General features: G+C 48.8%; 1 protein-coding gene across 6 annotated transcripts in view; it reads left to right on the top strand.

Moving 5' to 3' along the window:
- ALPK2 (alpha kinase 2) overlaps window positions 1-13,159 on the top strand; it is a 125,738-nt gene that overhangs the window by 78,754 nt on the left and 33,825 nt on the right. The gene's annotated exons all lie outside the window — the stretch shown is intronic.

Raw genomic sequence — 13,159 nt, 5'->3', positions numbered from 1 at the left:
GGGGAGTGGCTTTTCCCTTAGAAGTGTTTTTGTCCTGAGTTTTTATCGTGAGACGTCTAAGGGGTTCCTGTCTGAAGATGGAGAAACAGCATCGCTGTCTCCCCAGAGGCAGGGAGTCTACCTCCCAGTCCTCCTGCATGTCACCTATCGAGCTGGTCTGTCTGACAGCAGCTTCTCGGGCCACAGGTCTGGGGAGGGCCCTGGGATCCTGCATATCTAACAAACCCCGAGGGATTTCCAGCGACCACAGTAACTGCAGGCTTTTCCCAGGGGAGCGCTCAATGTGCCTTCCACCATTCCCATCCACGGCCCTCCTCCACACTCCGCCGGCCCACAGCCTGAAATAGCCGACGTTTATTGAGTGAAAGTATGTGCCCCGGGCTGTGCTAAGGCTTCAGTGCTTTGCTCATTTAATTATCTCAACAATCCAAGGAGATAAATCCCGCTGGTGTCTGGGCTCTGGGTCAGAATGAGGTGCAGCCTGGCTTTGAACAGAGCCTGCCTGACTCCAGCCCCTTGGCCCTAATAACGACATTACACGGCTTCCTATTTCCATTTTAGGTCTGAGTTCCTTAACTCCCTTTAGAACTAAAATAAGCTCTGATAACGGTGGTTGCCTCTGGGGACAGGGGATCGAGTGTCTGGGTGGCAATGGTAGGAGGGACACTTTTTTGTCGCTCTAGACCCTTTCACTATACACCTTGTGAATTTGGTACCATGCATGTATTAACTATTCAAATAAATTAATGAATAGTTAAAAAAAAAGTTTAAAAGCCCATGGTTTTCCTAGTTAGAACCATATACCAGTAGCTGGGCCAGTATCAGACCAGTTCTTAAGGCAATGAGATGTTTTCCTCCGAATTGGGCATTTGGCATCATGGCTGAGACAGTGAGGGTTCTTTAGAATCTGGCCATATCTTTCCCATCCTCCAGTAACGTTCAGAACAAGGCTGGCTTCCACTCCCTTCAGTTGATAACTCACAGAACACGTACCACCTGGCTGGTGAGGGCTTTTCCAGAGCTGGTAGACTCTATAGGAAGAATTCAGCAAGTAGATAATATTGGTAAAAATGGTGCTTTTCTAAGTAAAAAATATGTAAGGATTCCTTCCCTTCAGACAACTTGGCGTGGGTCTGAATCGCACAGTGCTTATCTCTTTGCTTTTGTGACATCACCCGTTAACGGAGAGGAGAAAAGAAATGATGTTAACCAGACACGGGTTGGACTCAGCTGGCGTGGGTACCACATGTGATGCAAACCTCAGTGCTAGCCCGCTAACCTAAGCTGGCTGCCCTGCTCCTGAAAATGTGAATTTTAACATATACTTTTAAGAAATTCAGGTTAATTACTTTTGAATCCACAGAGTAAATCTAATTGCTAAAAAGAGGCTCTGACCTAACCAGTTTTGGCTGAATGGATAAACTTTCCAGGGTAATTACCCATAATTGGAGTGCTGATAGCAGGGCGCTGATTTGGCTCAGTGGGACATATTAGGGGAAGGAAAGGTCCATTTGGGCTGGAACCTGGTATATATCGATGAGAATGTTAGGAAGGTTGGTGTTGGAGCCTGTGGGGGCGCTTATCCTTGGCCTAAGGAGTGGGAAGAAACCCAGCTAAGTGAGCTAAGTGCTGGGCAAACAACAGAATGTTCCAGCTGTGCTCAGAGTATCTTTGGACCCCTCCACCTGCCCCGTCCCCATCCCCAAAGTGCCACACAAGTCTAAAATGTGCTTGCTTCACACGTATATACAACAGCCACATGGTCCTCACCCTGTCCCTCCATCTCTCTTCCTGTCACTAACAGAACGGATAGAGGTGTGTGTGCACAACAAAACCCAGGGTCCTCACAAAAGAGGGCTGCTGGAATAAAGCCCAGCCCGACCCTTGAGTGGAAGGAAGCTAACTCTACCATTTGAGCTGCACATTTGCAGGCTGCAGAAATCAAGGTGTAAGCAAGGCTGATTCCTCCTGGAGGCTCTCTGTGAGGGAGAAGCCATTCCATGCCTCTCTTCTGGCTTTCGGTGGATGCTGGCCACTCTTGTAGCTGCATCCCTCCAGTCTCTGCCTACATGGTCACATGGTGTTTTCCGAGTGTCTCTGTGTCCAAATTTCCCTCTTATAAAGACACCAGTCATTGGGTTAGGGCCCATTTTAACACAGTGTGATTTCATTTTACCTGCAAAGACTTTGTTTTCAAATAAGGTCACACACATAGGTGCCAGGGGTTAGGACTTGAATATATCTTTCTGGGGGACACAATTTCACCCACAATCCACTCCATCCTTCAGCTTCCATTGTTGCCCAGGCTTCATCATTTTATCTGGACCATTGTAATAGGTCTCTTTCTAGACTCCTTGGGCCAGTGTCTTTCTCTTCTAAGACAGTCACCACATGTTACTACAACAATCTGTTGAAACCTAATCTGGTAATATTCTCTTGTTTAAACAATGACAACATCACTGTCCTGGCTCCTGTCAAACTCGGATGGACCCCCCTGCTGTAGGAGTAAATCTGTGCCATATGCAGGGGTCTCTAGAACCAGGCTGTGGCTCTTTCCAATGTCTCCCTGCTCTCACTCTTCACTTTCTGTATATCTCACATCCTAGTCATTTCCAGATAGCTGGGTGCCTGTCTGCCCCAGTGCCTTTGTACCTGCCATTTTCTCCACCTTCTCTCCTTGTAGAACATCTGCTGACCTCCTTAACCTTGTCTATGTCCTTACACAGAATGCAAGTTCTAGGAGGACAGAATCTTAGGCTGGTAATGTTCTTTCCCAGGCAGCTAGGATGAGACCTGGCACACAGAGAGATTTCAATGACTATATTTGAATAACGGAATGAAAGAATGAATAAATGTAAATAAATGCATTGGCAGCAGATTCTGGATATTTCCCTGCTACACTTACCCCTTCCCCTTTCCCTGATGGAAAATTAATTTCTCCCATATTTTATTCCTAATCTCTCTTCTAGCATTTACTGTATATGTTAGCTGTTTGCCCAACTGGGCTGTTAGTCTCTGAGCTGTGTGGAGACAGACACCGGGTCTAATTCATCTGTGGATGCCCAGAAAAAACAGTGACTGTCAATATTATTCATTGAACTGAATTAAATCTAGTTAGGCAAGACAGAAACATGAAAAATCATATTCCCCCACCCCCTCCAATTTACTGTCTCCACTGTATTTGCAGAGCTGAGGGTGGGGGCGGGGCAGGAGGTAAAATTGCAAATTCTGTAAGTTTCCCTTTCTGCTGATGCTTGAAAAATTATCTTTCTGAGTCAGCACAGGTATTTTGATACTGCCTTGAGATTTTGGGCAATTTTTTTTTAAGTGATGGTTTAAAAACAAGTGCTTTCACATTTACCATCAAACTGATGACATTGGGTAGGAAAATAACCATCATGAAAACCGTTTACCCCTTCATCTTTTAAATTTCTGATTCAGGGTCTAAATCGGACAACAAACATAGAGGACTCCCTGGTCACTGCCTCTCTATCACAGAGGAGAGAGCACGCAGCTCGGGCACGGGCAGGTCCCGCCAAGAACATTCTGATGCGGATTATGGGGTCTGGAGGCTGGACTCTAGGACGCCAGCCTTTGGGAGAGTGAAATGGTGGGTAATCATCAGTCAAGTCCGTTTCACCTGCCTTCACTAATCAAGGTCGATCTAATTGTTGCCACAAAAGACTTGCACGTCCTCGCCTGCAGCCTGGTTACGCCTGCGCAGAACGATTCCCTCACCTTTTTCTCGTTTCCCATCACCGTCACCACTCCCCCCACGCTCCCCGTGCCCCGGACCGCCCTGCTCTGAAACGATAAATAGCCCTCGCCTCCGGGAAGAGGCTCTGAAGCTTGTTCTGTGGTCTACCCGCTGGGCTGTCCCTCGGAGAGCCCCTCTCTTTGCTGCTAAGTCTCGGGGTCGGGCGCTTTGGGCACGAGCGGAGCAGGGACGAGGGACAGACTCTCTGTGACACTGAGTTTCACCTTCCGGACGGGCTTTGCTTGCACCTCGGAAGCAAGCCTCTCCCTAGCTGTTCTGTGGCTCGAACTTCACCCTGAAGCTCTCTCTTCTACTGTCCACACCACCCAGTCCAGGGGCAGAGCTCCGCTACTGGGAGTTGTTGGCAAACTGGAGGCTGTAGGGAGGCAGGGCCGGGGGGCAGGGCTGGGAAAAGTGGGTGGTTGTGGGGGGTTGACAGGCTTCCCCTCAGGCTTCTACCTCTGGAGCCTCAGAATGCGAGGCAGGAGGGTCTGTGCAGATGTCAGCAGCTGAGGTCAAAGGACAAGGAAAGTTTCTTCCTAGAGCCTCAGGGGGAGCGCAGGGGCGCCCTGGTTCCACACTTCTGCCTCTAGAGCTAGGAACGTGCTCTCAAGTCACCCAGCTTGTGATAATTTTCTGAAGTTCTAGGAAAAAGCCCTAATTTCTAATAGTGTGTAGAAGGAATTACCAGAAAAAAACTTTCCCCCTATTTCTGTCTACCACACTTCTGGCCTCTAAAACTAAGAATGTGCTCTCAAGTCACCCAGCTCATGATCATTTGTTCCTGAAGTCCTAGGGAAAAGCCCTAATATCTAATGCTGTGTAAAGGGAATTACCAGGAAAAACAAAAACTTCTATTTCTGTCTCTTTCAAAGCAGCTTGGGACTCACGGGTGGCCTGGGGAAGAGGGGGAGATGGTGGTCAGGTTGTAATGAGGACAGCAAACAGGAAAAGAAGCAGGTGTTTTCATTTAAGCAGGAGCATACTCTTCAAAGTGGGGCTTGGAGGAGGAGTTGTCTGAGTTCCTTACTAGATTGGAGCCTTATCTCTGCAAAGGTGTGAGGGGCGGACAAGGGCACCCAGCCCTCAGATGCTGGGACAGACATGCTGACAGTCAGGCACTAGCGGGGCTCGTGACCCCGACATCACTTCTCCTGACTTCGGGGCTGTGTTAGAACAAGCTAAGGGAAACCGTGAGGACGGGAGCTGTTTTCCCTGCTTCCCACCTGGGGCCTGGCCAGCCACGGGTGACTCAGACACCAGCTTGCGGGGGAGCAGAACTAAGGGCCTGCGTGCTCCCCCAAAGGACTGTCCCAGTTACCGGTCAGGGGTTGCGTAGTGAGAGGGAACGCTTCCCCACTCACCCTCCCACACCCTACACGTGGTCGGGGAGATGGATCAGTGCCAGAGGGAGAAAAGTAAAGGGACTGGCTTTCCTCACACGTACAAGTAGTTAGAAGTGTGAATCCACAAGCCGCCTTAAGTACAAATACCAGCTCAGTACTTCTTGCCTTCTTAGCTCAAATCACTGCATTGAATTCCAGACACTTCCTTTTCATAAGTCTTTCCCCCAACAACCTTAGCTTTGCAAAAGCTTCTCTGTGAACCATCCATTTTCTTTCCATCTTCAAGGGAAAGTTGATTTTTGGCTCCAACAGAAAAGGTGCCTGAATTTCTAATCTTGCCCCTCCCACCTCCCCTGCCTTTGATTCCCTTCCTCTTGAAAGTACGGCTGTTTAAACTTTTCAGTTGCAAGTAGTAACTTTACAACTGCCTCCTGATGAACTGGACACCCCCACCTTCGATACCTAGTGCCCTCTGTCTTCTAGATAGCTGCTGATGTCTTCTGGGGGATATATATTTGGAACCTCATTTGCTCATGGTTAAAACAAGAGGTGCTTCTTTCTATTCAGAACAGATGGTTTCCATTTAAATCTAAAGATTGAGGCCAGCACAGCACATCACTATTAGCGGTGAAGAGTCAGTTTAGTAGAATTTCCCATTAGCCAAAACGCAGGACCCGCGGGGAATTTATCAGGTAGAAGATCTAGTACCTCGACAGAGTAAGAGCCAGGTTCTGAAGGGACAGACCCTTCCTGCCTCTATCAGCAAAGGGACGAGGATCCAAGAACAGACTGGTTGGATGTTTTACTCATTTGACCTCTTCTGAGTGCCCACTGTGTGCCTTGTACCCTGCTGAATAAGACAATCCCCTCCCTCATGAATCCTACTGTCTCATGAAAGGAAACATCCTCCTGCTAAGCAAAGCTGTCTGAGGAACTGTACTGTCTTGGGAGATAATTCCTGTTTAACCAGAAGCCAACCCTGAGGACATAAAGCTGTCCTGCTACTGACTTGAAGAAACATAGCACGTCAGGGACTTTCAAGCCCCAAGCCTGCATTTTCTCCTCCTTTTTTGTAATGACCACCTGAGACAGGCAACCTTACCTATATTTATGTTCAGATTTTCCAGGTGCCAAATACCGTCACCCTGTATGCTTTGAAGCCTCGCTGAATAGGCAGGTAGTAGTGTAGTAACCATGACAAGTATTTCCTGTTTCTAAAGTTCGCAAGAACTTGCTCTGTCCCACGTATCGTCAGTGAAGTAGGGTAGTCGCTACTACCTTGGTTTTGATTTTGCTCACAAATTCTAGAAACTGTAAAAAGATTGATTTGAAAACACTCTCCTAGAACCTGACTAAGGTTTAATCTGCCCCCCACCTCCGCCCTTGTTATCCAGTCGGAAATCTGCCGAGAAGCTTCCGTCTGTGGGAGGAAAAGAGTACCACGCCCCTCGCCCCGCAGCTCAGGACCCACAGCTGGGATTCATCCCGTGGCCTCGGGGACCTTGAGGAGAGAAATCAAAGGGCTCAGGAGGGTCTGGAAGCCCTGGAAATTACATGCAAAATTGGCGGAGGTGGGGAACAAGACTTTCCGGGTAGAAGCCATAACTTTCCTCAACCCCAAAAAGGATGAGCAAAACTTTGAGGCTGACAGCTACTGTTCCTCCCTTGTGTGGCCGTGATGGTTTTCATTGGTGTGGGCTGTGAGCTTCCAGAACTCGGGGCACATATGCTGACACAGGGCAGCACAGCCTACAGAAAAGATGGGGCACTGACCACATAGAGGAGCTAGACAGGAGCTGGGAATCAGAGCACGAGACCCACGGTAACCCGTTCTCCAGCCCACTCTTCCCTGGTCCTCTCTGGGCCCCCACTGGCTCATCCTGAGTCAGTCTACCTCTGTGTCCTTTCCCCTAACAAGTCTCATAGTTCAAAGAGGCAGATCTTAGAAGCCTTAGGAGTCAAAGGAAAACCCAGTTCCAAATGAAAGGTGAGGTTTAAGCCCTACTTCAATGTTTGTGGTGTTTCCACAGCAGCAGGTCCCAGAACACTGACGCTAACAAGGCTGGGGGTGGGGGTGGGAGGGAAATCCTCTCCAACCCTCTCACTTTACTGTGGTAGAAACAGCCTCAGATCTGACTCTTCTAGAGCCGTTTCCCAGGTCGCAGCAGATCCAGGACCAACACCTGGGTCTCAGTCCGTCCCTCTGCTCTTCCCCGTCACCTCCTCTTCCAAGCGCCAGTCTGTTCAGGACGCAGCAAAAAACCTGAAGGGTATTCAGAAATGCTTGGCGGCATTCAAGAAAAATCCCTGATCTCCCCAATTCCACTTTTCTGATGTTTTGCATGTATGGAAATCAAAGCTCCCTCTCCTCTCCCAGCAAACTCACTCTCGGATGCAGGGAAACAAAGCTACACGCAGGAAAGGAAGACCGCTTCCTTTCAGGGCCATCATACTTGGGAGTTTGCCACAAAATGATCTTCTCAGGTGTTAGAATAGCTGGTATTTCTCCCTAACATTACACAACCCAAAGTCCCAAAGGCATACACTTCAATGCCATTTTGCAAACATTAACTGTATTAATGCATGTAAAGCAATTAGAGCAGCGCCTGCCGGGGGTTAAGGGCTACACAGGGCTTAGTGATTATCCGTAGCAGTGCTGGTACTTACCTCACCTGAGACACACACACACACACAAGCTCCTGGCTTGTGCTCCAGGACTCTGGCTCGTGCTATGCTACCAGGCGAAGATTGCACTGAATGCAGAGAGAGCCCCTTAGCCCTAGGAAAGGGCATTCGTCATGGAAACCCAATCTTCTCCCAAGAAATCAAATTTGGTTTTTACAAACCCCATGACTTTCCCATGAAATCAGGACAGTATTGTAATGCCAGCTGGCTGAAGATTGTCTCCCAGGAGGGCCTGGAATGAGGAAGGGACTGGTCACATGACAGAGGTGTTCCGGACTGGGGATTTTAGATAAGTGTCCTCTTTATTCTGTGTTCTTTGGACATTCAGAGCCTTAAGTGAAGCTCCTTTCTGGGCATCCCAGCAACTCCTAAAAATAAACTCAAGTTCTTGAAATATTCCAGTTTGCCTTTAAGCTTTCTTTGGCTGGAGACCGGGCTATTTTCAGTTTTGCCACCCCAGGTGGTATGGATTTGATCTATCTAGTGACAAATGACCAAATGACTCTGTGCCCCAGAGTGAGGGCTCAGCAGATATTTAGGAAAGGTTAGCCAGCCCAGGACGGTCGGCGTCCCGTTTAGAGATTCCTGGAACCACAGGGGGAAACTGATGAGGTGCAGACAACCGTTGAAGGACATGGTACTATCTGAAACTAATCCAGATAAGGGAGAAAGAATATTCAAAGAACACTGAAAAAAGGAACAGGAGTTAAAGCTGTCCCATGAGAGGACAGGGCGGGCACGTGGCAGTAACGCCCGGCTGAACTCTGCTGGCCCTTGGGTGGTCGAATGTGGCCTCCTCTTCGATCCATCTTCTCACATTTCCCCATCCTCCCAACCCCCGTCTACTTCAAGTTCACCTTGCCCTAGGCCCTATTGATCCCTTGGCATTTTGACCAGCTCCTGAGCACCCTGTCCGGGAGCCACACACCGTGCCCTTTGTGACACTGTCCTTCAAGCTAATCCCTGCCTGAAGCTGCCCGGTGCCTCCCAAAGGGCTCCAGGCAAACCACCCATGCCTGTTCTTCACCCCCAGCCATATTCTCTCCTCTTGTCTCCATTAGGAAAGCTTTTAGCTGCCGTTAACAGAACAACCAAGCACTATCAGCCTCAAACATAAGGACCTCTGTTATTCACGTCCCAAGAAGTCTGGGGTAGGAGGTCTCAGTGTTGTTCCGATGGCTTGAGGATGCTTGCCAGCTCCCACGTCTGTCCTTTCTGCTCCACCAGCCGTAGTGTGTTGGCTTCTCATTCTCAGGCTGGTTGCCTCATGCCTGGAAGGTGATGGTTGCAGGCATCACATCTTCACAGGAAGAAGGAAGTGGGTAGGCAAGGCACCCACCACGTCTGTACTTTGTAAAGAAAGCAGAGCTTCCCCGGAAGTTCCGTAGTGAAATTCCCCTTACATCTTATTAGCCAGAAACAGACCCCTTGGCCCCTTCTGTGCAGGAGGCTGGGAGGGAATGCGGTTTTTACGCCTCTTTAGTTGGAGGTGGCAAAGGAGAAGGGGGTTTGAGGATGACATTGAGTTAGTCAACCAGCAGCTCTACCACGTCTGTCTTCATCAGTAGGGAAAGTTCCTGAGACTGCACTGAAGTGTCCAAGAATTATCTAAAGAATTGATACGAATAACCTCTGGGTTTTGCACTGCAGGGGTCTCATCCACTGAGTGGAGGAGGAGGACTTGGTGTTGACCTCCCTTCCACTCCTGGAGCAGCCCTGTTTGTTCGATTCCATCCACTTGGCTGTTAGCACAGTGTGTCAAGAACTGCTGTTTCTTTTCCACGTACATCTTGTCTCTTCTGCTGGATTATAAGCTACCTGAGAAGAGGGATCTTCTCTCATACCACTTTCTATTGTTAGATACTCAGACTGGTGTCATGCACTTGGTGGCATCCGGGACACTCCCACTAATGATTTGGATTACCCTGAAGATCGTAGGGTGGGTGAAGAGGCCACGCACCTTCCATGGATCCATGGAAGACACACTTAAGAGGCAGAATTTGTGGAAAAGCCAACAAATAGAAACAATGTTGTAGAATCAGGGGTGTGTTGGATAGGGATGGGGTTTGGAGACCACTATGTAAGCAGACTGTAAATTTTCAAGCCTAATGCTGCTTTCGAAAACAGGCTTGCAAGTGTTACCAAGTCTGGTCCACCCTCCCCCTTGTTGGATTCATTCATATGTTGTTTATTCACTCAGCGCTATTACTTGAGTCCCTACTATATGCTAAGCTTCTGAAAATTCAAAGAATAACACAGCCCTGCCCTTAGAGCTTGGGAGGAAGCTGATAAATGGTCATGTTAAGGAGTAAGGGCCATTTAGTCTTATCCCCAAAGTGGCTTGGGAGCTCAGAAGTTCTGGGTTTAAAGTAGGGGGCATTCCCAGCCCTTGGGTGGGGTTCAGCTTTAACTTTTATTAGAAAACCTGAATTAAAGGGCTTTAAAGTCAGACAGACTTAGCTTTAAGCCCTGGTTCTGCCATTGACTGTGGGACCCTGGGGAGATTCTAGCCTGGGGCACGAGGGATCCCACACTGCCAGTTCTCGGTTTACTGCCTCTCAGTTCCAATGCGCCTTCAGAGCATGCTTAGTGATCACAAAATTTCAGTCACCACTTTTCCCTTAAAGCAAGTGCGATGTGAAGGTTTCTCAGTGTTGGGGGGTGCAGGAGCGAAGAGGACTCCTGTCACTTCCAGTGCTGGTTGAGGGGACATGGGGGTGTGGTCCTCCTGTGGCCTTGCAGCCTTGGCCTAGTGACCGCCTAGTAGCTAGTAGAGTGACCTCTACTCAGACCACATCTCCGCGCAGCCAGCCCGCTCTGAAGGCCTCCTGCCTGCGCCCACATCCAACCCCTCCACACGCCTCCGTGTGGCCCGTGGGTTTCTGTCTGGTTGGACCCAGGCTACTGACCTCATCAGTAAAGCGGCGATGATGGTATCAGGAGTCCAGATCTTTACCAATTAAACGAGAAAGTGACATAAAGCCCTAAGTGAATGGCTCTGCTCATCACAGTTGCCCCGTCTTCCTTAGCCACTGCTTTCTTTTCATAGAGAACAAGGGCAACGAATGTCAAGCGAAGGCATTTGACAGGATAGCGTTGACATGCGTGTAGTTAGCCTTAGAGGAGGAGACAGAGGGTCAGAGAGGCCCAAGAGTTTACTCGGGGTCATGCATGCAATCTGGGACTGAACTAAGCCAGGTGGCCGGTCTGAGTCCATACAGCACACTGAGTTTCTTGCTAGAGCCCTCAAGGCCCCTCCTCACCTGGATGAGAACAACTTTCCTGCGTAACAAAACCACCTGGGTCTCACCACTCACTCCACGATGAGAAGAGCTCACAGCAGGAGAATCGCTGGCTGGAGTGCTTTCACAATGACTGCAGAGATTGCCCCCTAAAGACAGGTCTGACTCACTTGAAAGGTGTGAGCCTGTGGTTTCCCTTTGAGTTTGGCCTCCGAGGAGCCTGCCCTTGGAACCCGTGCCATGAGCTTCAAGTATGTCCTGGATGGTTACAGGCTCCACTCTGAAGATCCCATTGCTTAAGTCTCGTTTTATGGAATTTTACATCAGCAGTGGACCAGCTTGTATGGCTTGTTGCTTGAACCTAAATTCCGAAAGGCCAGCAGTCTGTCACCGTCCCTGGTGCCTCCGCAGTCCTTAGAACAGAGCACGGTCTCTAGAACTTGCTCAGTAAATACTTGACAAGTGGATGAATTTCACATGGTCAAGGCTTCTCCATATTTACATGTGGGGCTTCACTAGGCTATTTAAAGTGGGATTTTACTTCAGAAGCAAGAGAGGGGAGGAGTTGCGTATATATATGACTGTCTTGTAAATCAAGGCATGATACCATGGCTGTATCTTCTAATGACCAAACCACCGTAATAATCAAAGCTTATTTGTCTTGTCTCATCCTCTCCAAGTGTTAGTCTTTTAGCTAACAGCCTCTGATACACTAGTAAGGGATGGGTAACATCCCAGTAACTAACAGTGACTTTAACTAAGGCCCTTGGGAAAAACTGCAGTGCCTGGCAGAGAATTCTACACATAGCAGCTACCCCATAAATGTCTGTTGGCACCGATTGATGTTGTGATGGCAAGATCTTAAAATAAAGGGCTGACGTAGGTAGTGGAAATTCAGGCAGGGGAGGAAGGCTCAGGAGAGGGTCGTGGTGGTTTTGATCTGACAATCTCCCCGCACACCTCAAATCATGACCAGGAAACTACCCACACTTTCTAGGCTCAATAGTTCAGCGCATTTGTGCTATGTAGCTCATTATACAAAATCTGAACCGAGCTAGCAAATGAACATTCTCTACATGTGATGGATATTTGGGTATAGAGGTGAAACCAGGGACACACTAAACACCTGGACACTTTAAAAACCTTATTTCTCAAATCTTTGTTTTCCCTTTTAATATGGTGGGGTAAAAGAGTCCTTTTTGGAAACACTGAGATGTGAACATGGCTCTTAAGATCGAGTTGTCCCAAAGGCCAGGAGCAGATGAAGACCCAAACCCTTTCAAACTTAGAGGTTTGATGGGTGAAGCCGGGTAGATATGACTCGTTTCCTGGTTCTTTGAGCATGTGCTAGGCTAGTGCTAACCACTCTAACGGGCCTTGAGGACAGCACAGAACGGGAGTTCCCTGCAGGTGGCATCTGCCTGTATCGTGTCCATCACCTGGGCTGCTCCCTAGCACACTGGAGGGTATTCAGCCAATATTTGACTTGAAGTACGGTCCCAGCACTCATGGAGTGCATAGCACAGGATATTATACTAAACTTCTTGTTCAGTTAGCACTCATGCCAATAAAATCTGAGTTAAATGAACACCCGGGGAGATTTAAGGAGAAAATGGGAGGTGAATCACTGGCAGCAAGCAGCTTTGAGGCACAACGCAGAGAGGTGTGGTTGCACAGCTGTCCTGTGTGCTGCTGGCGGTGTGTAAGGAGCTGACCGATCTCACACAGGATTGATGGGAGTAAGCGTTAGGGCTCTGGGGCTGCACTGGGCCCAGGAACCTTCCGGCTCCACGTCGTGCCCTCGGGGAGAGAGACTGTCCTTCCCTCTTCAGACCCAGTCATCGATTCCCACTCATTTGAATGGGCTGCTTCAAGGCAGGAGTCCTGGGGGGCAAAGGTGGACTTGCTTGCCAAAAACTGGCAACAGTTCTTTTCTCCTTGGCTGGGCATAATCTTGGTATTTTTGAAATAATTGAGCTAACAGTTTTAAGACGCAAGAATTTAATCAAGGAGTTCGCTTCCTTGAACGATATCCAATGCCACAAAACAGTGAGATAGCACCATGATGGGCTCAGTCCTCACAGTGTGAGACTTATTCCTCCTTCCCTCACTTTGTCTCTCTCCCTGTC

The sequence above is a fragment of the Camelus dromedarius genome, chromosome 28, assembly GCF_036321535.1.
Source record: "Camelus dromedarius isolate mCamDro1 chromosome 28, mCamDro1.pat, whole genome shotgun sequence".
NCBI lineage: Eukaryota > Metazoa > Chordata > Mammalia > Artiodactyla > Camelidae > Camelus > Camelus dromedarius.
Note: the sequence above shows the minus strand (reverse complement) of the source record. Positions and strands in the feature narration are given on the sequence as shown.